At 34.8% G+C, this 25,052-nt stretch overlaps 1 protein-coding gene across 10 annotated transcripts in view; it reads left to right on the top strand.

Moving 5' to 3' along the window:
* The window catches only part of HDX (highly divergent homeobox), a 188,340-nt gene that overhangs the window by 62,164 nt on the left and 101,124 nt on the right, over positions 1–25,052 (top strand). The gene's annotated exons all lie outside the window — the stretch shown is intronic.

Here is a 25,052-nt window from a genome sequence, read left to right as displayed (position 1 = left end):
TCATAATATTTACATATACTGCAAATGTAATCTTAATTATAATGTAGTAATCAGCACACCATATAATCCATGGGCAGTTTTCTCAGTTTTAAAAGTGACTCCAAAATAATTCCTAAAATATAAAATATGATTTTTTCTACATCTAATCAACCCAATTAATTTGATCAATTGAATCATAACTTATATAAAATATCTCAATCAGTATTGCATAATTTAATTTACTATTTTCTTTTAGTGCAAGTCAGTATTTAGAAATGATGAGTAATTAAGGTTTACCAATCTTATTTTGTGCTCTAGATTTCTGATACAACTGTTGTAATTTTTAAAATGTCAATATAACAGAACTTCAGTAAAATTGTGCTTCCTCAAAGAATCTCATTCATTTTTGTGTGTAAGACCAATAAATCTGCATTTTGGCAAATATCCCAGGAGATTTTGATGTGACTGGTCCCTATATAGGAAAACATTAAGAGGCTTTAATCATAAAAGATACATAAATTGACTTTTAGAAAGACAAATAATCCAAAGCAATCCTAAGCAAAAAGAACAAAACAGGAGATATCACATTGCCTGACTTCAAACTATGCTATGAGGCTACAGTAATGAACACAGCATGGTGCTGATGCTAAAACAGACACATAGACCAGTAGAACAGAATAAAGCACCCAGAAATAAAGCTGCACACCTTACAACTGTCTGATCTTTGTCAAAATCAACAGAAATAATAAATAGGGAAAGGACTCCTCATTCGATAAATGGCACTGGAATAACTAGCTAGCCATGTGCAGAGTGATACTGGACCCCTACCTCTCATATGAAAATTAACTCAAGATGGATTAAATATTTAAATGTAAGACTGAAAACTATAAAAATCCTAGAGGAAAACCTAGGGAATACCCTGCCCAGCATTGGCTTTGGCAGAGAATTTATGGCTAACTCACCGAAAACAATCACAACAAAACCAAAAATAGATAAATGGGACCTAATTAAACTCAAGCTTCTGCACAACAAAAAAAAAATTATGAACAGTGTAAAAAGACAGCCTACAGAATGGGAGAGAATATTTGTAAAATATGCATCTGACAAAGGTCTAACAGCCAGAATCTACAAGGAACTTAAACAAATCAACAAGCTAAAATTCAGTCTAAATAAAAATGGGCAAAAGACATGAACAGGCACTTTTCAAAAGAAGGTATACAAGAGGCCAACAAACATGAAAAAAGCATTGAACATCACTAGTCATCAGAGAAATGCAAATCAAAACCACAATGAGATACCATCTCTCACCAGTCAGAATAGCAATAATTAAAAAGGCAAAACAAAAAAACAAAACAAAAGAAAAAACCAGAACTAATTCTCCTCAGTCTATGGAGAAAATAAAATACACTGTTGCTGGGAATGCAAACTAGTTCAGCCACTGTGGAAAGCAGCTTGGAGATTTCTCAAAGAACTTAAAATATAACTACCATTTGACCCAGCAATGCCTCTACTGGGTATATACCCAAAGGAAAATAATTCATTCTATCATAAATGCACATGCAGCCATATATTCATTACAGTGCTATTCACAATAGCAAGGTCATAAAATCAACCTAAGTGCCCATCAACAGTGAAGTATATGTGGTACATATACACCATGAAATACTATGCAGTCATAAAAATGAATAAAATCATGTCCTTTGCAGCAACATAAATGCAGCTGGAGGCTATTTTCCTAAATGACCTAATGCCAGAACAGAAAACCAAATACTGCACGGTCTCACATTTAAGTGGGAACTAAACATTGAATACACATGATCATAAAGATAAGAACAACAGACACTGGGGCTCACTAGATGTGGGAGGGAGGGAGGGGGTGTGGGCTGAAGAACCACCTGTTGGGTACTATGCTTATGGTCTGGATGTGGGATCACTGGGACCTGAAGCCTCACCGTTATGCAGTTTACTCATGCACATGTACACTTTAATCTATAATAAGAGTTGAAATTAGAAAAATAAGTAAATAAAAAGAAAGATAACCCAAGTTATTTTATAATGGATAGGATACATAAAAATGAAGCTAGGACTTCAGTATTGGCCAAGATTGTCTAATTCCTTTATCCATTTTCTTCCCCAAAAAGTAGAACTATAAACTGTGAAAATAATGTAAGAGGCCACCAAAGGAGAATTCTGAAAGGATGAAAGAATAAAGTGACACATTAGCGACTCCAGGAATTAGAGGAACTACAGGGTGTTTTGGTCCCCCGCTTAACATTAAAAGGGGACTCAAGCCGGGAACCTCATGTCTCCCACCTTAGCAATACAAGAAAGCTTTGGTAGGCTCATTCCCCATCCCCCATCTGCCACCAGTTGGAGCAGGAATCTCAAGAACAACATGAAGTGAACCTGGCAACTCTGACAAAGAAGATTAACTGGAAGTTTTGCTGACAATAAGCAGTCAGGAGAACTACTCTCCATTTCTGCTAGACCAGGACATTCTCTCCCTCATCAGGAGACACCAGGCAGTAATATCAAGGAAGATATTGACACAAAGAGTAGCTTAGTCTCTTGACTCCTGGAAGCAAGATAATTACTTCCTCTACCTAGAGATAAAAGTGGCTTGTTGGCAACAGGAAGAGGGACCAAGCCACAATGGCAACTAGTCTAAAAAGTATGCTATGTATTCCTGAAGGATGGAGATTCCATTTGCCACTGAAGGACACTAGTTTGTTGGGCAACACCAATGAGGGTAGGTATCTCCTCACACGTGCCTGGTCTAGATCAGCTCCTTCTGTCCTCTTAGGTGGCACCAGTAGCTCTAGTGAAACTAGGTAAATCAAGCAGATGAAAATAACACCACAGAAGTTATGAAAGTTGAACTATTATTGGAACCACAGCCAATAAAAGTAGGCCAGGACTTGCATGTTAAACATAACCCGGCGACTGCCTGCAAAATGTTTTTTAAAAGCCAAGCATGATTGTGTGTGCCTGTAGTCCCAGCTACTTGGGAGGCTGAGGTGGGAGGATTGCTTGAGCCCAGTAGTTCAAGTCCAGACTGGGTAACATAGCAAGGTCCTGTCTCTTAAAAAAAAAAAGTCTCCTAAGGTAGTGACCAAAGTAGACTGGAAACAATTCAAGATTGCTCCTTGAATTAAATTATTACCTTTATTACTATATAATGTTTGCCTTTGTCTCTTTTTACAGCTTTTTACTGAAGTCTGTTTTATCCAATATAGATATAGTTATTCATACTTGCTATTGGTTTCTATTTGCATGGAATATCATTTTCCATCCTTTAACTTTCATTCTGCGCATGTCTCTACAGGCGAGGTGAATTTATGTAGACAGCATATAGTTGGATAAATATATATGCATCCAATACTGGAGGACCCACATAGAGCAATTATTACTAGATCTAAAAGGATAGACAGACTGTAATACAACAAATGTTGAGAACTACAATGCCTCACTCTCAGTATTGGACAGATCATCTAGAAAGAAAATCAACAACAACAACAACAAAAACACACAATGCATTTAAACTGTACCATGGACAAAAAAAAAATCCCAGCAAACATTTACAAAACATTTTCATCCAACAGCTACAGAATACATATTAATCAGCACATGGTGTATTTGCCAGGATTAACTATAGGTTAGGACACAAGACAAGTCTCAACACATTTTTAAAAGTTAAAATCATATCAAATATCTTACCTGACCACAATGGAATAACACTGAGCATCAATAATAGAGAAACATTTGAAGCTATACAAATACATAGAAAATAAACAACATGCTCCTGAATGACTAATGGGTGAAAGGAGAAAATAATACAATTTTAAAATTTCTTGAAACAAATGAAAATAGAAACACAACATACCAAAACCTATGGGTCACAGCAAAAGCACTATTAAAGCCAAGGTAATAGCAATAAATGTCTACATCAAAAACTAGAAAAAAATCAAATACTCAAGTTAAAATGCATTTTTCTTAAGTAAGTAGAAAATCAAGAACGAGCCAAATCCAAAATAAGTAGAAGGAAAGAAATAATAAAGATCAGAGAACTAAATGAAATGGAAACTAAAAAATATATAAAATATCAATGAAACAAAAAGTTTTCTGAAAAGATAAGCAAAATTGACAAATCCTTAACTAGACTAAGAAAGAAATAGAGAAGACCCAAGGAAATAAAATCAGAAATGCAAAAGGAGATGTCATATCATACTGGATACCACACAAATGAAAAGGATCATTGAAACTACTATGAACAGCAACATGCCTAAAATTAGAAAACTTGAAAGAAATGAATAAATTCCTGGATACATATGACTTACTAACATTGAACCAAGAAGGTATAGAAAATCTGAAGGGACAAATAAAAATAACGAGATTCAGTTAATAATAAAAAGTTTTCCAACAAATAAAAGTCCAGGATTGAATGGCTTCATCACTGAATTCTACCACACCTTTAAAGAAGAATTATTACCAGTTATTCTCAAACTATACCAAAACATCAAAGTGGAGATAACTCTTCCTATCACATTCTATGTGGCCAGCATAACCCTGATACCAAAAGCATACAATGATACAACCGAAAAAGAAAACAACAGGCCGATATCACTGAAGAACACAGATTTAAAAATCCTCAATAAAAAACTAGCAAAATTAATCCAATAATATATCAAAAAATATGCCATGATCAAATGAGATTTATCCCAGGAAAGCAAGAATGGTTTAACATACACAATCAGTAAACATGATACATCACATGAATAGAATTAAGAAAAAAACATTATCTCAATAGATGCAGAAAAAGCATTTGATAAAATTCAGCATCCATTATTTATTTGAATTCTTGATAAATTAAATATAGAAGAAAACACTTCAACACAACAAAGGTCATATATGAAAAATTCACAGCCTAAATAATACTGAATGGAAAAAAGGTGAAAGCCTTTCTTCTAAGAATTGGAAAAAAACAAAGATTCCCACTTTTATCAATTCTATTCAGCATAGTACTAAAAGTCTTGGCCACAGTGACTAGGTAAGATTAAAAAAAAAAAGGGCATCCAAATTAGAAAGGACAAATTAAAATTATCCTTTTTTAACAGACAATGTAATCTCATACACAGAAAAACTTGAAGACTCAAACACAAAACTCTTAAAATTGATAAGCAAATTCAGTAAAGTTGCAGGATACAACATCGACATACATATTCAGTAGCATTTCTATGCATAAACAACAAACAGGATGAGAATTAAATCAAGAAGACAATGCTATTTACAATAACTGAAAGAAATAAAACACCTTGAAATAAATTTAACCAAGGAGTTGAAAGAACTGCAATTAAAAAAAACAAAACACTGATGAAAGGAATTGAAGGATACACAAATAAATAGAAACACATTCCAAGCTCATGGACTGGAAGAATTAATATCATTAAAATGACTATACTGCCCACAGGAATCTACAGATTCAATAAAATATTTATCAAAGTACCAATGAAATGTTTTATGGAAATAGAAAAAATAATCCTAAAATTTATATGGAACCAAGGAAGAGCCAGAATAGCCAAAGCAATACTGAGTAAAAAGAACAATGCAGGAGGCATCACACTACAAAACGTCAAAATATGCTACAAAGCTGTAATCACCAAAACAGCATGGTTTTGATATAAAAACGAATACATAGAACCATAAAACAGAGGAGAGAACACATAAATTAATTCACGTACTTACAGCAGATAATTTTTGACAAAGGTGCCAAGAGCACTCATTGGGAGAAGAAAGCCTTCTATAAATGGTGATGGAAAAACTGGATATTCACCTGCAGAAGAATGAAATTAGACCTCCTCTCACACAAAACATAAAAATCAACTACAAATGGATCAAATACCTAAATGAGAGACCTCAAGCTACAAAGCTACTAGAAAGAAACATAGATAGTGTGCTTCAGGACATTTTCCCAACAAATAGAACAAACAGCAGGTCTAGGAAAACATTTTATCAATAAGACCTCAAAGGCTCAGGCAACAAAAGAAAAAATAAATCAGATTGCATCAAACTAAAATGTTTCTGCATAGCAAAGAAAACAACAGAGTTAAAGGTCAACTTAAAGAATGGGAAAAGTATTTGTGAACTGCTCACTCAACAGCAGATTAATATCCAGAATATTTTTAAAAACTGCAACATCTCAACAGAAAAAAAAAATCAAATTTTTAAAGGAACAAATAACCTGAAAAGATATTTCTCAAAGAAGACAAAAAAATGGCCAACAGGTATGCTGACATTATACTGATTGGGCAAAAGATGGAAGCATTCCCCTTGAAACCCAGAGCAATACAAGAATGCCCCCTCCCACCACTCCTATTCAACATAGTGCTGGAAGTCCTGGCCAGAGCAATCAGGAAAGAGAAAGAAATAAAAACCATCCAAGTAGGAAGAGAGAAAGTCAAACTATCTCTGTTTGCAGATGATATGGTTCTATACCTAAAGAACCCCATAGTCTCTGCCCAAAAGCTCCTTTATCTGATAAATAATGTAAGCAGAATACAAGATACAAAAGCAGTGTACAAAAATCAATAATATTTCTATACAAAAACAACATCCAAGCTGAGAGCCAAATCAGGAACACAATCCCATTCACATTCACCACACACACACAAAAAAACCTAAGAATACAGCTAACAAGAGGGGTGAAATATCTCTACAATGAGAATTACAAAACACAGCTGTAGGAAATCAAAGATGACACAAATAAATGGAAAAACATTCCATGTTCATGGATAGGAAGAATCCATATTGTCAAAATGGCCATCTGCCCAAAGCAATCCACAGATCCAATGCTATTCTGATCAAACCTTTGACATTCTTCACAGAATTAGAAAAATCTGTTTAAAAATTTGTATGGAACCAAAAATGATCCCAAATAGCCAAAGCAATCCTGAGCAAAAACAACTAAGCCAGAAGCATCACATTACTCGACTTCAAACTATACTAGAAGACTATAATAAGCAAACTGTCATGGTATTGGTACAAAAACAGACACATAGACCAATGGAACAGAATAGAGAGCCCAGAAATAATGTTGCATACCTACAACCATCTGACCTTTGACAAAGTTGACAAAAACAAGCCATGAGAAAAAGATTCCATATTCAATAGATGATGCTGGAATAACTGGCTAGTCACATGTAGAAGACTGAGACTGGAATCCTTTCTTATACAATATAAAAAAAAATGACTCGAGATGAATTAAACACTTACATATAAAACCTACAACTATAAAAACCCTGAAAGATAACATAGGAAATATTCTGTACATAGGACAGAGCAAGAACTTCATGATGAAAATGCCAAAAGCAAGAGTAATAAAACCAAAAATTAACAAATGGGACCAAATTAAACTGAAGAGCTTCTGCACAGCAAAAGGAACTTTGTTTTTTTGTTTTTTTTTTATATTCTGCTTTATTATGTAGGCAGCTTACTTTTTATCCTGGATATCTACTTTTTAATACAGCTTAAAAGGAACTTTGAATAGAGTAAACAGACAACCTACAGAATGGGAGAAAATATTTGCAAACTATGTATCCAACAGAGATCTAAATGTCAAGAAACTATAAGGAACTTCAGTTTATAGGCAAAAAACAACCCCATTAAAAAGTGGGCAAAGGACATGAACAGTCACTTTTCAAAAGAATATATATAAATAGCTAAAATGCATATGAAAATGCTCATAATCATTAGAGAAATGCAAATCAAAATCACAACAAGATATCTCACAGTAGTCAGAATAGCTATTATTTAAAAATCAAAACATAACAGATGCTGGAGAGGTTGTGTAGAAAAGGGAACACGTATACACTGCTAGTGGGAATGTCTATTAGTGCAGCCATTGTGGAAAGCACTTTGGCGATTTCTAAACGAACTTAAAACAGAATTACCATTTGACTCAGCAATCTCATTATTTAGTATATACCCAAAGGAATGTACATCATTCTACTATAAAGACACATGCATGTGTATGTTCATCACAGCACTATTCACAATAGCAAAGACATGAAATCAACCATAAGTGCCCATCAATGGTTGACTAAATTTAAAAAATGTGGTACATATACACCATCAAATACTACGTGGCCATAAAAAAAGGCAATATGGATGGAGCTGGAGGCCATTACCCTAAGCGAACTAACATAGGAACAGAAAACAAAATACCACACGGCCTCACTTACAAGTGAAAACTAAACATCAAGTACATATGGACAAAAAGAAGGGATAACAGACAATAGTACCTACTTGAAGGTGGAAGGTGGGAGGAAGGCGAGGATAAAAAATCTACCTATCATATACTATGCTTATTGCCGAGTGACAAAATAATCTGTACTCTAAACCCCTGTGATATGCAACTTACCTAAATAGCAAATGTGCACATGTATTCTTAACCTAAAATAAAAGTGTAAACATTTTTGGTTCCATATGAACTTTAAAGTAGTTTTTTCCAATTCTGTGAAGAAAGTCATTGGTAGCTTGATGGGGATGGCATTGAATCTGTAAATTACCTTGGGAAGGATGGCCATTTTCACGATATTGATTCTTCCTACCCATGAGCATGGAATGTTCTTCCATTTGTTTGTATCCTCTTTTATTTCCTTGAGCAGTGGTTTGTAGTTCTCCTTGAAGAGGTCCTTCACATCCCTTGTAAGTTGGATTCCTAGGTATTTTATTCTCTTTGAAGCAATTGTGAATGGGAGTAAAAAAAGAGCCTGCATCACCAAGTCAATCCTAAGCCAAAAGAACAAAGCTAGAGGCAACACACTACCTGACTTCAAACTATACTACAAGGCTACAGTAACCAAAACAGCATGGTACTGGTACCAAAACAGAGATATAGATCAATGGAACAGAACAGAGCCGTCAGAAATAATGCCACATATCTACAAATATCTGATCTTTGACAAATCTGACAAAAACAAGAAATGGGGAAAGGATTCCCTATTTAATAAATGGTGCTGGGAAAACTGGCTAGCCATATGTAGAAAGCTGAAACTGGATCCCTACCTTACACCTTATACAAAAATCAATTCAAGATGGATTAAAGACTTAAATGTTAGACCTAAAACCATAAAAACCCTAGAAGAAAACCTAGGCATTACCATTCAGGACATAGGCATGGGCAAGGACTTCATGTCTAAAACACCAAAAGCAATGGCAACAAAAGCCAAAATTGACAAATGGGATCTAAATAAACTAAAGAGCTTCTGCACAGCAAAGGAAACTACCATCAGAGTGAACAGGCAACCTACAAAATGGGAGAAAATTTTCGCAACATACTCATCTGACAAAGGGCTAATATCCAGAATCTACAATGAACTCCAACAAATTTACAAGAAAAAAACAAACAACCCCATCAAAAAGTGGGCGAAGGACATGAACAGACACTTCTCAAAAGAAGACATTTATGCAGCCAAAAAACACATGAAAAAATGCTCACCATCACTGGCCATCAGAGAAATGCAAATCAAAACCACAATGAGATACCATCTCATACCAGTTAGAATGGCAATCATTAAAAAGTCAGGAAACAACAGGTGCTGGAGAGGATGTGGAGAAATAGGAACACTTTTACACTGTTGGTGGGACTGTAAACTAGTTCAACCCTTGTGGAAGTCAGTGTGGCGATTCCTCAGGGATCTAGAACTAGAAATTCCATTCGACCCAGCCATCCCATTACTGGGTATATACCCAAAGGACTATAAATCATGCTGCTATAAAGACACATGCACACATATGTTTATTGTGGCACTATTCACAATAGCAAAGACTTGGAACCAACCCAAATGTCCAACAATGATAGACTGGATTAAGAAAATGTGGCACATATCCACCATGGAATACTATGCAGCCATAAAAAATGATGAGTTCATGTCCTTTGTAGGGACATGGATGAAATTGGAAATCATCATTCTCAGTAAACTATCACAAGAACAAAAAACCAAACACTGCATATTCTCACTCATAGGTGGGAATTGAACAATGAGAACACATGGACACAGGAAGGGGAACATCACACTTCGGGGACTGTTGTGGGGTGGGTGGAGTGGGGAGGGATAGCATTGGGAGATATACCTAATGCTAGAGGACGAGTTGGTGGGTGCAGCGCACCAGCATGGCACATGTATACATATGTAACTTACCTGCACATTGCGCACATGTACCATAAAACCTAAAGTATAATAATAATAATAATAATAAAAAGTGTAAACATAAAGTTAAATTTAAAAAAAGAAAAGAGAAAAAGAGAAGAAAGAAAGAAAGAGGGAGAAAGAAATCGTCAACAAGTATATGAAAAAATGTTCAATATTACTAATCATAAGGAAAATACTAATCAAAACCACAATGTATTAACACCTAACTTTATTAGGATGGCAATTATCAAAGAGACCAAAAAAAAAAAATCACAAATGCTGGCGAGGATGCAGAGAAAAGAGCTCTCTTATAAACTGTTGGTAGGAATTTAAACTAGTACAACCACTGTGGAGAACAGCTGGAGGTTTCTCAAATATGAGTAAAACTACTATATGATCCAGTGATTCCACTACTGGGTATTTATCCAAAGGAAAATAAATCATTTCATAGAAGAGACATCTGTACCAATATGTTTATTGCAGCACTAATTCACAATAGCCAAGATATGGAGTCAACTTAGGTGTACAACAACAGATGAATGGATAAAGAAAATGTGGTATATATACACAATTGAATACTATTCAACCATAAGAAAGAGTTAAATTCTGTCATTCATGTCAACATTGATGGAACTATACGACATTATTTTAAATAAAATAAGTCAGGAACAGAAAGTTAAACACCACATGTTCTCACTCATATTTGAAAGCTAAAAAAGTGTTCTCATACAAGCCAAAGTAGTACAGAAGATATTAGAGGATGGAAATAGTAAAGCGAAAAGGATGATATGAAGAGATTTGTTAAAGGAGACAAAATTACAGCTAAATAAGACTAAGCTCTAGTGTTCTATACCACTGTAGGATGACTATGGTTAAAAATTAGTTGTTAGTATCAAATAGATAAAAGAAGGATACTGAATGTTCCCAAAACAAATAAGTGATAAATATTTGAGAGGATGGATGTGATAATAACACTGATCTGATCACTATACATGAAATGTATCAAAACATAGCTATGTACCCCACAAATATGTGCAATTATTATTTGTCCATTTAAATCTACAGCTAGTTTTTTTAAAAAATTGTCCTTTCCGTTGCAAAAAAATGGACCTTTCTCAACTTTGTAGAATGTATGTATAAAAACCATGAACGTAACCTTATACTTAATGGTGAAAGAGTGAATACCTCCCCACTAAGGTCAAGTAAAAGTCATGGACGTCCCCTTTTACAATTTATATTCAATATTTTAGTGGAGGTTCTAGACAATGCAGTAAGGCAAGAAAAATTTAAGGTATCCAATCTAGAAGAGAAGAAATGAATGTGTCTATTTCCAGAACACATGATAATTTATATATAAAATCCCATGGTATTTAATTTAAAAAGCTACTAAGGCTAATAAGTGAGATTAACAAAATTACAGGATACACGTTCAATACATAAAAACCAATTGTGTGTTTATAAACTACCAAAAAATAATCAGAAATTGAAATTTTAAAAATATATTTGAAAATAACATAAAATATGAAATACTGAGGGATAAATCTGACAAAAGCTATGCAAAACCTCTGCCCTGAAAACTATAAAATATTTGTGAAAAAATTTAGAAGGGTTTTAATGGAGAGATATGCCTTTTTTCCATGGGACAAAATTTCTAATATGCTAAGATATCATTTTCCCCACAATTATTTATAGATTTAGAACAATTTTAGTCAAAATTTCAGGTCACTTTTTTGTAGGAAATTACAAACTGATTTTTAAAACTTATCTGGTAATTAAAATTACTTAGAAATAATAATAAGAGCTATCTATGACAAACCCACAGCCAATATCATACTGAATGGGCAAAAACTGGAAGCATTCCCTTTGAAAACTGGCACAAGACAGGGATGCCCTCTCTCACCATTCCTATTCAACGTAGTGTTGGAAGTTCTGGCCAGGGCAATTCGGCAGGAGAAGGAAATAAAGGGTATTCAATTAGGAAAAGAGGGAGTCAAATTGTCCCTGTTTGCAGATGACATGATTGTATATCTAGAAAACCCCATCGTCTCAGCCCAAAATCTCCTTCAGCTGATAAGCAACTTCAGCAAAGTCTCAGGATACAAAATCAATGTACAAAAATCACAAGCATTCTTATACACCAATAACAGACAAACAGAGAGCCAAATCATGAGTGAACTCCCATTCACAATTGCTTCAAAGAGAATAAAATACCTAGGAATCCAACTTACAAGGGACATGAAGGACCTCTTCAAGGAGAACTACAAACCATTGCTCATTGAAATAAAAGAGGATACAAACAAATGGAAGAACATTCCATGCTCATGGGTAGGAAGAATCAATATCATGAAAATGGCCATACTGCTCAAGGTAATTTATAGATTCAATGCCATCCCCATCAAGTTACCAATGACTTTCTTCACAGTATTGGAAAAAAAACTAGTTTAAAGTTCATATGGAACCAAAAAAGAGCCTGCATCGCCAAGTCAATCCTAAGCCAAAAGAACAAAGCTGGAGGCATCACACTACCTGACTTCAAACTATACTACAAGGCTACAGTAACCAAAACAGCATGGTACTGGTACCAAAACAGAGATATAGATCAATGGAACAGAACAGAGTCCTCAGAAATAACGCCGCATATCTACAACTATCTGATCTTTGACAAACCTGAGAAAAACAAGCAATGGGGAAAGGATTCCCTATTTAATAAATGGTGCTGGGAAAACTGGCTAGCCATATGTAGAAAGCTGAAACTGGATCCCTTCCTTACACCTTATACAAAAATCAATTCAAGATGGATTAAAGACTTAAACGCTAGACCTAAAACCATAAAAACCCTAGAAGAAAACCTAGGCATTACCATTCAGGACATAGGCATGGGCAAGGACTTCATGTCTAAAACACCAAAAGCAATGGCAACAAAAGCCAAAATTGACAAATGGCATCTAATTAAACTCAAGAGCTTCTGCACAGCAAAAGAAACTACCATCAGAGTGAACAGGCAACCTACAAAATGGGAGAAAATTTTCGCAACCTACTCATCTGACAAAGGGGTAATATCCAGAATCTACAATGAACTCAAACAAATTTACAAGAAAAAAACAAACAACCCCATCAAAAAGTGGGTGAAGTACATGAACAGACACTTCTCAAAAGAAGACATTTATGCAGCCAAAAAACACAGGAAGTGAACAATGAGAACACATGGACACAGGAAGGGGAACATCACACTCTGGGGACTGTTGTGGGGTGGGGGAAGGGGGGAAGGATAGCATTGGGAGATATACCTAAAGTATACATATATAAAAAAAAAGAATAATGATGAGGAAAAAAAAAAAAGAAAAAATGCTCACCATCACTGGCCATCAGAGAAATGCAAATCAAAACCACAATGAGATACCATCTCACACCAGTTAGAATGGCAATCATTAAAAAGTCAGGAAACAACAGGTGCTGGAGAGGATGTGGAGAAATAGGAACACTTTTACACTGTTGGTGGGACTGTAAACTAGTTCAACCCTTGTGGAAGTCAGTGTGGCAATTCCTCAGGGATCTAGAACAGGAAATACCATTTGACCCAGCCATCCCATTACTGGGTATATACCCAAAGGACTATAAATCATGCTGCTATAAAGACACATGCACAGGTATGTTTATTGCGGCACTATTCACAATAGCAAAGACTTGGAACCAACCCAAATGTCCAACAATGATAGACTGGATTAAGAAAATGTGGCACATATACACCATGGAATACTATGCAGCCATAAAAAATGATGAGTTCATGTCCTTTGTAGGGACGTGGATGAAATTGGAAATCATCATTCTCAGTAAACTATCGCAAGAACAAAAAACCAAACACCACATATTCTCACTCATAAGTCTGAATTGAACAATGAGAACACATGGACACAGGAAGGGGAACATCACACTCTGGGGACTGTTGTGGGGTGGGGGGAGGGGGGAGGGATAGCTTTAGGAGATATACCTAATGCTAAATGACGAGTGAATGGTGCAGCACACCAGCATGGCACATGTATACATATGTAACTAACCTGCACATTGTGCACATGTACCCTAAAACTTAAAGTATAACAATAATAAAATTAAATTAAAAAAAAAAAGAAATAGCCAAAACAACTTTGAAAAAACATATAATTGACAGGATAACACTTCATGTTTTCAAAACTTATTACAATGCTCTAGGAATAAAAACAGTGTATTATTGGAGTTAGATGACTAAATCAGTGAAACAGGATATGGAGTTAGACAACTTATTTTTTTAAAATGTTGTGAATTCAGTTCAGTGGAAACAGGGTAGTCTTTTCAACAAATGGTTTTAAAATGATTGAATATCCACATGCAAAAAATGAATTTTGGTCCATAGAGCACACCATATATAAAAATTAACTCAAAATGGATCGTAGACATAATCATAGGAACTACAGTTATTTTACACACCTAGAATAAAACATAGAGAAAAAATTGCCACTTTTGGCTAGGCAAAGATTACTTAGATATCACATTAAAAGCATGATTCATAAAATAGCAAATTGATAAATTAGAATGTATCACAATCAAAAACTCCTGCTTCTCTGAAGACACTGTTTCCTTGGAATAGAGTGGAACTTCCTTACGTGTTAAAATACATCTATGGAAAGCTTATTGGCAGTTAACTACTGACACATGTTGCATCATGTATGAACCTCAGAGATATTATGTGATTTCTATCATGTGACAGAAACCAGACACATGACATCACATATTGTATGATTCTATTTATGTAAAATGTCCGCGAAAGACAAATACAAATTCATAGAGACAGAAAGTAGATGAGAGTTTTCTGGGGCTAGGGATGGGAATGTGAAGTAAAGGGAAATGAACATGAGAGATATTATTGGGGAAATTAAAATGTTCTAATACTTATATGTGATGTTTGCACAACTCAATAAAGTTATTAAAAATAATCGAATTGTACCCTTGAAATGGGAAAATTGTGTTATATATCAAATGTACTGCAATGAAATTATTTTATAGAAGACAGGGTTATGATAATGAAAAGACAAGCCCAAATAGAGAGAACATATAAGAGAAGGTCTATCTGATAAAAGGATCTGTTTCTAGAATATGCAAAGAATACTCAAAACTCGATAAGGGAACAAACCTGATAAAAAAAAAAATGGGCTAAAAACTGAAAGACACTTCACCAAAGGAGATATAGAGATGGCAAATAAGCAGATGAAAAGGTGCTTAATACCATTAATCATAAGGGAAATGTAAATTTAAACTACAGTGCGGTCACTACACACACACTAGAATGGCTAAAATTAAAGACTGATCATACCAAGTGTTGATGAGGATGTGGAAGAATTGGAAGCCTGAGACTGCCAGAAATGTTGAAACACTCTTTAAAACAGTTTGACAATTTCTAAAAGAGTTAAACATGCATTCATCCTATCATCCAGCTATTCTACTGATATGTATTTTATCCAAGATAATTTATAGCACATATCCAAACAAAGCCTTGTCCATAAATGTTTATATCAGCTTTATTTATAATAACCAAAACCTGGAAACAAACCAACTGTTCACTAACAGGTAAATGAACAAATTGTGCACTTCTATATAGGAAAAAAACTACACAACAATTTAAAAAATTAACTGTTGATATGCCCAACAATGTGAATGAATCTCAACATAATCATGACAAGTGAAGGAAACCAGATTAAAAATAGAGCACATACTGTATGCCTTGATCTATATAAAACTATTGAAAATGCAAACTAATAACCATAATCATTCATTGACTGGTGAGACAGAAGAAAAGGAAAGGGAAAGTTGATTAACAGAAGGCATTAGAAAACATTGGGGCGTGATGTTTATGTTCATTGTCTTGATTTAGTGATAGTTTCTTTAGTGCATACACATATCAAAACATCTAATTGTACAGATTAAATATATGCAATTTATTGTATGTTAATTAAACCAAAATAAAGCTCTTAAAAGCGATTCCTAAATTCAATTATTGGAGAACCTGGGTATTTGAATCTACTTCTTGAACTGTAAATCTTATGAAATGTAATGCAGATCAAGCTTGTGTGATGAATACTTAGTCTTCAAATTAACAAGTACTGTAGGTGCAAAATACTTATTGGATTTCAAAGAATTACTATGATAAAAAATATGTATAATATTCCATTAATATTTTTTATAAATTCTGGTAAGGACACTTAACATAAAAGCTACTATCTTAAAAATTATAAGGGGCAAAATACAGTATTATTAATTATAGGCATGATGTTGTACAGCAGATTTCCGGAACACACCCACCTTTTCTCAGCTTCTATTTTTAATATTTTTATTTTTAAAATAAAATTGTATATATTTAAGGTGTATAATGTGATGTTTTGATATAGATATACATAATGAAATGATTACTACACTCAAACAATTAGCATATCTATCTCCTCACATAGTTACTATTTGTTATTTTGGGGAGAGCACCTGAAATCTACTCTGTGAAATCACTTGAAAATATACAGCACAGTTTGATTAACTATTGTCACCATGCTATACATTAGGTCTCTATATTTATTTATCCTACATAACTGAAACTTTATGCCTTTTGACCATCTTCCCATTTCCCCCATATCCCCCACCCCTAATAACCATTGTTCTACTTTCTACTTTTATGTGTTTGACTTGGTAAGATTCCAAATATAAGTGAAATCATGCAGTATTTTTCTTTCTGTGTTAGCCCCTATTTTACTTAGCATAATGTACTCCAGGTTTACTTCTGTTGTCACAAATGGCAGTGTTTCTTTCTTTTTAAAGGCAGAAAAATATTTCATTATATATACCTTAATTTCTTTATTCATTCATCAGTTGACAGGCAATTATGTTGTTTTCATATCTTGGTTGCAGTGAATGACATGAGAGTGCAGATATCTCTTTGAGGTACTTATTTCATTTCCTTTAAGTATATAACTAGGAACGGGATTGTCAAATTATATGGTAGTTCTATTTTTAATTTTCTGAGGACTCTTCACACTGTTGTTCATAAAATAGCTGTACCAATATACATTCTCACTCATAGTGTACGAGAGTTCCCTTTTCTCCACATACACGCCACTTGTGATCGTTTGACATTTTTAAAAGTCTGTTTTTCTTAAAATTTTTTAATTTTTAATTTTTGTTGGTGCATAGTAGATGTATATATTTATGGGGTGCATGAGATGTTTTGATACAGGCATGCAATGCTTAATAATCACATCATATAGAATGGAGTATCCAAACTCTCAATCATTTGTTCTTTGAGTTACAAACAATACAATTATACTCCTTAAGTTATTTCAAAATAAATTACCATTAATTTATTATTGACTACAGTCACTCTGTTGTGCTATCAAATAGTAGATCTCATTCATTCTATTTTTTTTCACACATTAACCATCCTTACCCCTCCATCCCCTACACCTCCCCACTACCCTTCCCAGCCTCTGGTAACCATTCTTCTACTCTCTATGTTCATGCATTAAATTGTTTTGATTTGTAGATCCCACAAATAAGTGAAAACGTGATGTTAGCCTTTCTGTGCCTGGCTTATTTCACTTCATGCTCTCTCCAGTTCCATCCATGTTGTTGCAAATGACTGAATCTCATTTTTTTCACTACTGAATAGTATTTCATTTTGTATATTTACCACATTTGCAGGATTCATTCATTTTCTGATGGACAGGTGCTTCCAAATCTTAGCTATTGCAAACAGCGCTGCAACATAGGAGTGCAGCTATCTCTTTGATATACTGATTGCCTTCCTTTTGGATATATACACAGCAGTGGGACTGCTGGATCATGTGGTAGCTCAATTTTCAATTTCTTGTGGAACCTCCAAACTGTTCTCCATAGTGGTTGTACTAATTTACATTTCTACCAACATTGTACAAGGGCTCCCTTTTCTCCACATCCTCATCAGCATTTGTTATTGACTGTCATTTGGTTATAACCCATTTTAACTGTGGTGAGATGATGTCTTATTGTAATTTTGATTTGCATTTCTCTGATGATTAGTAATGTTGAGCACATTTTCATATGCCTCTGTCATTTTTATGTCTTCTTTTGAGAAACATCGACTCAAATCTTTTGCCATTTTTTTGTTCAGATTATTAGATTTCTTTTCTATAAAATTGTTTGAGCTCCTTATATAGTCTGGTTATTGATATCTTGCCAGATGTGTAGTTTGCAAATATTTTCTCTCATTCTCTGAGTGGTCTCTTCACTGTGTTGATTGTTTCCTTTGATGTGTTTTTGTCTATGGTGAGAGATAGGGGTCTGGTTTCATTCTTCTGCATATGCATATCCGGTTTTCCCAGCACCATGTATTGAAGATATTGTCTTTTTCCCAGTGTATGTTCTTGGAAGCTTTGTCAAAAATGAGTTCCCTGTAGGTGTGTGGATTTGGATCTGAGTTCTATATTCTGTTTCATTGATTTATGTTCTGTTCTTATGCTAGTAACATGCTCTTTTAGTCACTATAGCACTGTAGTATAATTTGAAGTCAGGTAATGTGATTCCTCCATTTTTAATCTTTCTGCTTAGGATAAATTTGGCTGTTCTAGGTCTTTTGTGGTTCCCTGCAAATTTTAGAATTTTTTTTTAATTTCTGTGAAGAATGTCATTGGTATTTTGAATGGGATTGCATTGAATCTTTATTGCTTTGGGGATTATGTACACATTAACAATATTGATTCTTTCTATCCATGAACATGGAGTATTTTTTCATTTTTTTGGTGTCCTCTTCATTGTCTTCCATCAGTGTTTTGTAGTTGTTATTATTATAAAGATGTTTCAGTTCTTTGGTTAATTTCTAGGTACTTAAGTGTATTTGTGTCCATTATAAATTGGATCACTTTTATTTCTTTTTCAGATTGTTTACTGTCAGCATTTAGAAATGCTACCGATTTTTGTACGTTGATGTTGTATCCTGTAACTTTACTGAATTTCTTTATTCCTTCTAACATTTTCTTGTGGAGTCTTTACATGATTCCAAATATAAGATCATATCATCTGCACACAAGCATAATTTGACTTCTTCCAATCCAATTCAGATGCCCTTTATATCTTTCTGTTGTCTGATTGCTCTAGCTAGGACTTCCAGGACTATGTTGAATAACAATGGTGAAACTAGATATCTTTGTTATATTCAAGATGTTAGAGGAAATCTTTCAGTTTTTCCTATTCTGTATGATATTATCTGTGTCTGTTGTATATGGCTTTTATTATGTTGAGATATGTTCCTATGTTCCTTCTATCACTAATTTTTTAAAGAGTTTTATCCTGAAGGGATGTTGAATTATATCAAATGCTTTCAGCAAGTCAACTGAAAGGATTGTAAAGGTTTTATACTTCATTCTGTTGATATGATATTTCACTTTGCTTGATTTTGTATGTTGAAACACCCTTGCACCTTAGGGGTAAATCTCACTTGTCATGATGAATGATCTTTCTACTGTATTATTGAATTTAGTTTGCTAGTATTTTGCTGAAAATTTTTTGCATCAATATTCACCAGATATATTGGCCAGTAGTTTTTTTTTTTCTCTCTCTCTCTCTTTTTTTTTTTTTTTTTTTTTATGTTTCTGTCTAGTTTTGGTTATCAGGGTAATACTTCACCCATAGAATGAGTTTGGAAGCATTCCCTTTTTCTATATTTCTTGGAACAGTTTAAGTAGGATTGGTATTAGTTCTTCTTTAAGTGTTACAATTCAGTGTTGAAGCCATTAGGTCTACAGCTTTTTGTTGTTGTTTTTTGTTTTTTTTTTTTTGTTAGTTAGTTTGTTTTTTTACTGGGAAGCTTTTTATTATGGCTTTGATCTCATTACTTGTTATTGGTCTGTTTAGGTTTTTAATATCTCCCTGGTTTAATCTTGGTAGATTATATGTTTCTAGGAATTTGATCATTTCTTCTAGATTTTCCTATTAATTTGCCATATAGTTGCTTATAGTAGCCACTGAAGATCCTTTAACTTTCTGAAGTATCAGTTGTAATGTCTTATTTTTAATTTCTGATTTTATTTATTTGTATATATATATTTTTTATTTCTTAGCTTGGCTAAACGTTTGTCAATTTTGTTTAACTTTTCAAAAAACCAACTTTTAACGCCTGTAATCCCAGCACTTTGGGAGGCCGAGGCGGGCGGATCATGAGGTCAGGAGATCGAGACCATCCTGGCTAACACGGTGAAACCCCATATCTACTAAAAATACAAATATTAGCCGGGCATGCTGGCGAGCACCTGTAGTCCCAGCTACTTGGGAGGCTGAGGCAGGAGAATGGCATGAACCCGGGAGGCGGAGCTTGCAGTGAGCAGAGATCGCACCACTGCACTCCAGCCTGGGTGACAGAGCGAGACTCCGTCTCAAAAAAAAAAAAAAAACTTTCATTTCATTGGTCTTTGGTATTGCTTTTTTAATTTCAAAATCATCTATTTCTACTCTGATCTTTACTATTTGTTTTCGTCTACTAATTTTGGGTTTGGTTTGCTCTTCCTTTTCAACTTAATTTTTTCATTTTAATTTAATTAACTTCTATTCAGATCCTTATTATTTCTTATACTAATTTTGCGTTTGATCTCTTCTGCTTTTCTAGTTCTTGGATGCATTTTTAGGTTGTTTGAAGATTTTCTTCTTCTTGATGTAGGCACTTATAAAATTCCCTCTTAATACTGCTTTTCCTGTATCCCACAGGTTTGGATATGTTGTGTTTCCTTTCTCATTTGTTGCAAGGAATTTTTCACTTTTCTTCTTAATTTCTTCATTGACCAACATGTCATTCAGGAACATATTGTTTAATTTCCATGTATTTGTATAGTTTCCAAAATTTCTTTTGTTATTTATTTCATTGTCAAAGAAGATGCTTGTTACTTTTTCATTTTTTGAATGTTTTAAGACTTGTTCTGTGACTGTTCATATGGTCTGTTCTTGAGAATGATCCATGTGCTGAGAAAGAGAGTGTGTATTCTGCAGCCGCTGGATGAAATATTCATCCATTTGGTCTACACTGAAGATTATGTCTTATTTTTTTTTGTTGGTTCCCTGTCTCAAAGATCTTTCTAATGCTGACAGTTGTTTGTTAAAGCTGCCAATTATTACCGTATTGGAACCCATCTCTCTCTTTAGCTGTAATATTTGCTTTATATATGTGGGTGCTCCAGTGTTGGGTTCATATATATTTTAATTTCTTATATCCTCTTGCTGAATTATCATTATATAGTGACCTTCTTTGTCTCTTTTTATAGTTTTTGTCTTGATATCTATTTTGTCTGATATAAATATAGTGACTCTTGCTCTTTTTTGATTTCCATTGGCATGGAATGTCTTGTTCTATCCCTTTATTTTCAGCCTATGTGTCTTTATAGATGAATGGTGTTTCTCGTAAGCAACAGATCAATGGTTTTTTTTTTAATGCATTCAGCCAGTCTATGTCTTTTGATTGTAGGGTTTAGTCAATTTGATTCAATGCTGTTATTGACAAATTAGGACTCACTCTGTCCACACTGTTATTGTTTTCTGGTTATTTTACAGTTTTCTCTTCCTTCTTTCTTTTTTTCATGTCTTCCTCTACTGGAGGTAATTTTGCCTGGTAATACAATTTAGTTCTTGTATCCAATGTATCTTTTTTAGTTTGAGGTTGCCATGAGGCATTCAAATACTATTTTATAACCCATTATTTTAACCTGATAACAACTTAACCCTGCTTGCATAAACAAATGAGAAACAAGCAAAACAGAAATTAATACTCTATAGTTTATCTTCATCTCCCAACTTATTAACTTTTTTTCTTTTTATTTATATCTTCTCATACTGAGTATGTCTTGAGAAGTTGTCATTATTTTTGATTGGTTCATTATTCTTTCTACTTAGGAAAAGAGTAATATACACATGACAGTTACAGTGTTATAATATTCTGTGTTTTTTGTGTGTGTACTTACAATTACCAATGAATTATGTACCTTCAGATGATTACTATCTCTTCATCAATATGCCTTTTGTTTTGATTGAAGTACTCTTGTCAGCATTTCCTCCAGGACATGTCCAGTGTTGATAAAATCCTTTAGCTTTTGTTTGTCTGAGAAAGTCTTTATTTCTCCCTCATGTTTGAAGGACATTTTAACTAGAGATACTATTCCAGGTTAAAAGTTTTTTTTGTTGTTTTTTGTTTGTTTTTGTTTTTTCCTTCAGCACTGTAGGTATTTCATGCCATTCTCTCCTGGCCTGTAAGGTTTCCACTGAAAAGTCTGCTGACAGATGTATTGGAGCTCCATTGTATGTTATTTGTTTCTCTTCTCTTGCTGCTCCTAGAGTCCTTTCTTTATCATTGATCTTTGGGAGTTTGATTCTTAGATGCTTTGAGGTAGTTTTATTTGGGTTAAATATGCTTGGTATTCTATAATCTTTTTGCACTTGGATATTGATATCTTTCTCTAGGTTTCAGAAGTTCTCTGTTATTGTCCCATTGAATAAACTTTGCACTCCTATCTCTTTCTCTACTTTCTCTTTAAGACCAGTATTTCTTAGATTTATCCTTTTGAGACTATTTTTTGATCCCATATATGTGCTTCATTGTTTTTCTTTTCTTTTTTCCTTTCACTCCTCCGATTGTGTATTTTCAAATAGCTTGTCTTCATACTCACTAATTATTTCTTCCATTTGATCATTTCTACTATTAAAGGACTCTGATGCATTCTTCAGTATGCCCATTGCATTTTTCAGCTCAATAATTTTTGCTTGATTCTTTTTCATTATTTCAATCATCTGATAGAATTCTGAATTCCTTCTGTGTTATCTTGAATTTCCTTGAATTTAGTTAACACAAGTGTTTTAATTTTTCTGTCTAAAAATTCGCATATCTCTGTTTCTCTAGGATTGGTCCCTGGTGCATTATTTAATTTATTTGTTAAGGTTATGTTTCCTGGGTGGTATTGAAAGATGTTTTTCAGTGTCTGGGAATTGATGAGTTAGGCATTTATTGTAGTCTTCACTCTCTGGGCTTATTTGTAGCTGTCCTTTTGGGAAGGCTTTCCAGATATTTTAAAGGACTTGGGTGTTGTGATCTAAGCTGCATCTTCTTTAGGTGGCACCTGATGCCCTTTAACACTGTGGTTCTTGCAGACTGGTATAGGTACTGCCTTTAAGTCCTGGGCAAGGTCTGGGAGAATCCCCTGGATTACCAGGCAGAGAGTTTTGTTCTCTTGCCTTACTTTCTCCCAAGCAAACTGAGTCTGTCTTTCTGTTCTAACCCACCTAAACCTGAGGGTGGGGTGACATCAGCACCCCTGTGGCCACCACCAGTATTACTGTGCTAAGTTTGACCTAAAGCCACCACAGCAATGGGTATCACCCAAGTCCTGCTGTAACCACTTCCTGGCTACTGCCTATGTTTTCTAAAGGCCCCACGGTTCTACAATCTGCCAGTGGCAATGCCAGTCAGGCCTGTGTCTTTCCCCTTAGAATGGCCAGATTTCCTGAGTCCCAAGGTGCCACAGGGACTAGAGTCCAATATCTTTGAAATATACTCATGTTTCCTTGTACTGGAGCTGAGTTGGCACTCAGACACCAAGATGCAGTTCTTCCCATTCTTTCATTTTCTTTCCAAAGACAAAGAATCCTCAGCCCATAGCCACTGCCACCCCATACCACAAGGAATACTACCAGACTACCACCAATGTTCCTTAAGGCCCAAGGGCTCTTAAGTCAGCTTGTGGTGAATGCTGCCTGGCCTGGGATTCACACTTCAGGACAGCAGGCTCTTCTCTGGCCCAGAAGAGGTCCAGAAATGCTGTCTAAGTGCCCAGTTCTGGAATCATGGATCCCAAGAACCCGCTTGATGCTCAACCTGCCTGTGGCCATGCTGGTACCTGAAGCCAGCAAGTCTCTGACTCTTCCCAAGACACTTGACATGGTACCTGGGTATCATTGCTTGTTATTCAGGGCCCAGGGGCTCTTCATTTAGCAGATAAAGAATGCTTCCAAGACTGTGTTCTTTTCTTCAAGGCAACATATTCTTTTCTGACCTATGTTGTGTCTAGAAATGTCATCTGGAAGCTAGGGCCTGGAACAGGGCCTCATGACTCTGACCACTGCCTTATCCTGTTGTTGCTGAGCTAGTATCCAAGATACAAGATGAAGTCCTCCCCTCTCTTCCCTCTTCTCTCCTTAAGCTAAAGGAAGGGGTCTTTTTTGGAGCCATGAGCTGTGCAGCCTAGAGTCTGGAAAGGAGTGATGCCAGCACTCTGTTAGCTGCACCAGCTTTTGTTTCAGTATGTCATGTGCCTTCCGCCCCACACCCCCACCAAGGGTCCATTGTGTCTTAGCTTAGTTTTGCCCTAAAACATGCCTAAGAGTTGCAGTCTTTATGGCCTAGACTGCCTTTCAAGCTTACTGGCCTCTTTTTATTATTTTTTTTGTTTTTGAACCTTTGATTGCGTAACTTCAAATGCCTTTAAGTTTGTTGATCCTTTTTACCACTTGATCAAATCTGTTGCCAAATCCCACCAGTGAAATTTTTAGTTCTCTTACTATTGGGTTGGTGCAAAAGTAATTGCAGTTTTCACTGTTAAAAGTAATGGCAAAGACCACAATTACTTTTGCAACCCCCCCAATACATACCACAGTCTCAGAATTTCTGTTTGGTTCTTTCTCATTTATATTTCCTTGCAAATATACTTATTTTGTTCATGCATTATTTTCCCAGTTTAATTCAGTTGTCTATCTGTTTTCTTTTGAAATCCATTCATCTGCTTTAAGATTATTTTAAGTTTGCTGTTAAGCAATTCATAGATTTTCATTTCCTTAAGGTAATTTACTGGAGATTTAGTTCATTCA

This window comes from Pongo pygmaeus, chromosome X (genome assembly GCF_028885625.2).
Source record: "Pongo pygmaeus isolate AG05252 chromosome X, NHGRI_mPonPyg2-v2.0_pri, whole genome shotgun sequence".
Lineage (NCBI taxonomy): Eukaryota > Metazoa > Chordata > Mammalia > Primates > Hominidae > Pongo > Pongo pygmaeus.
Note: the sequence above shows the minus strand (reverse complement) of the source record. Positions and strands in the feature narration are given on the sequence as shown.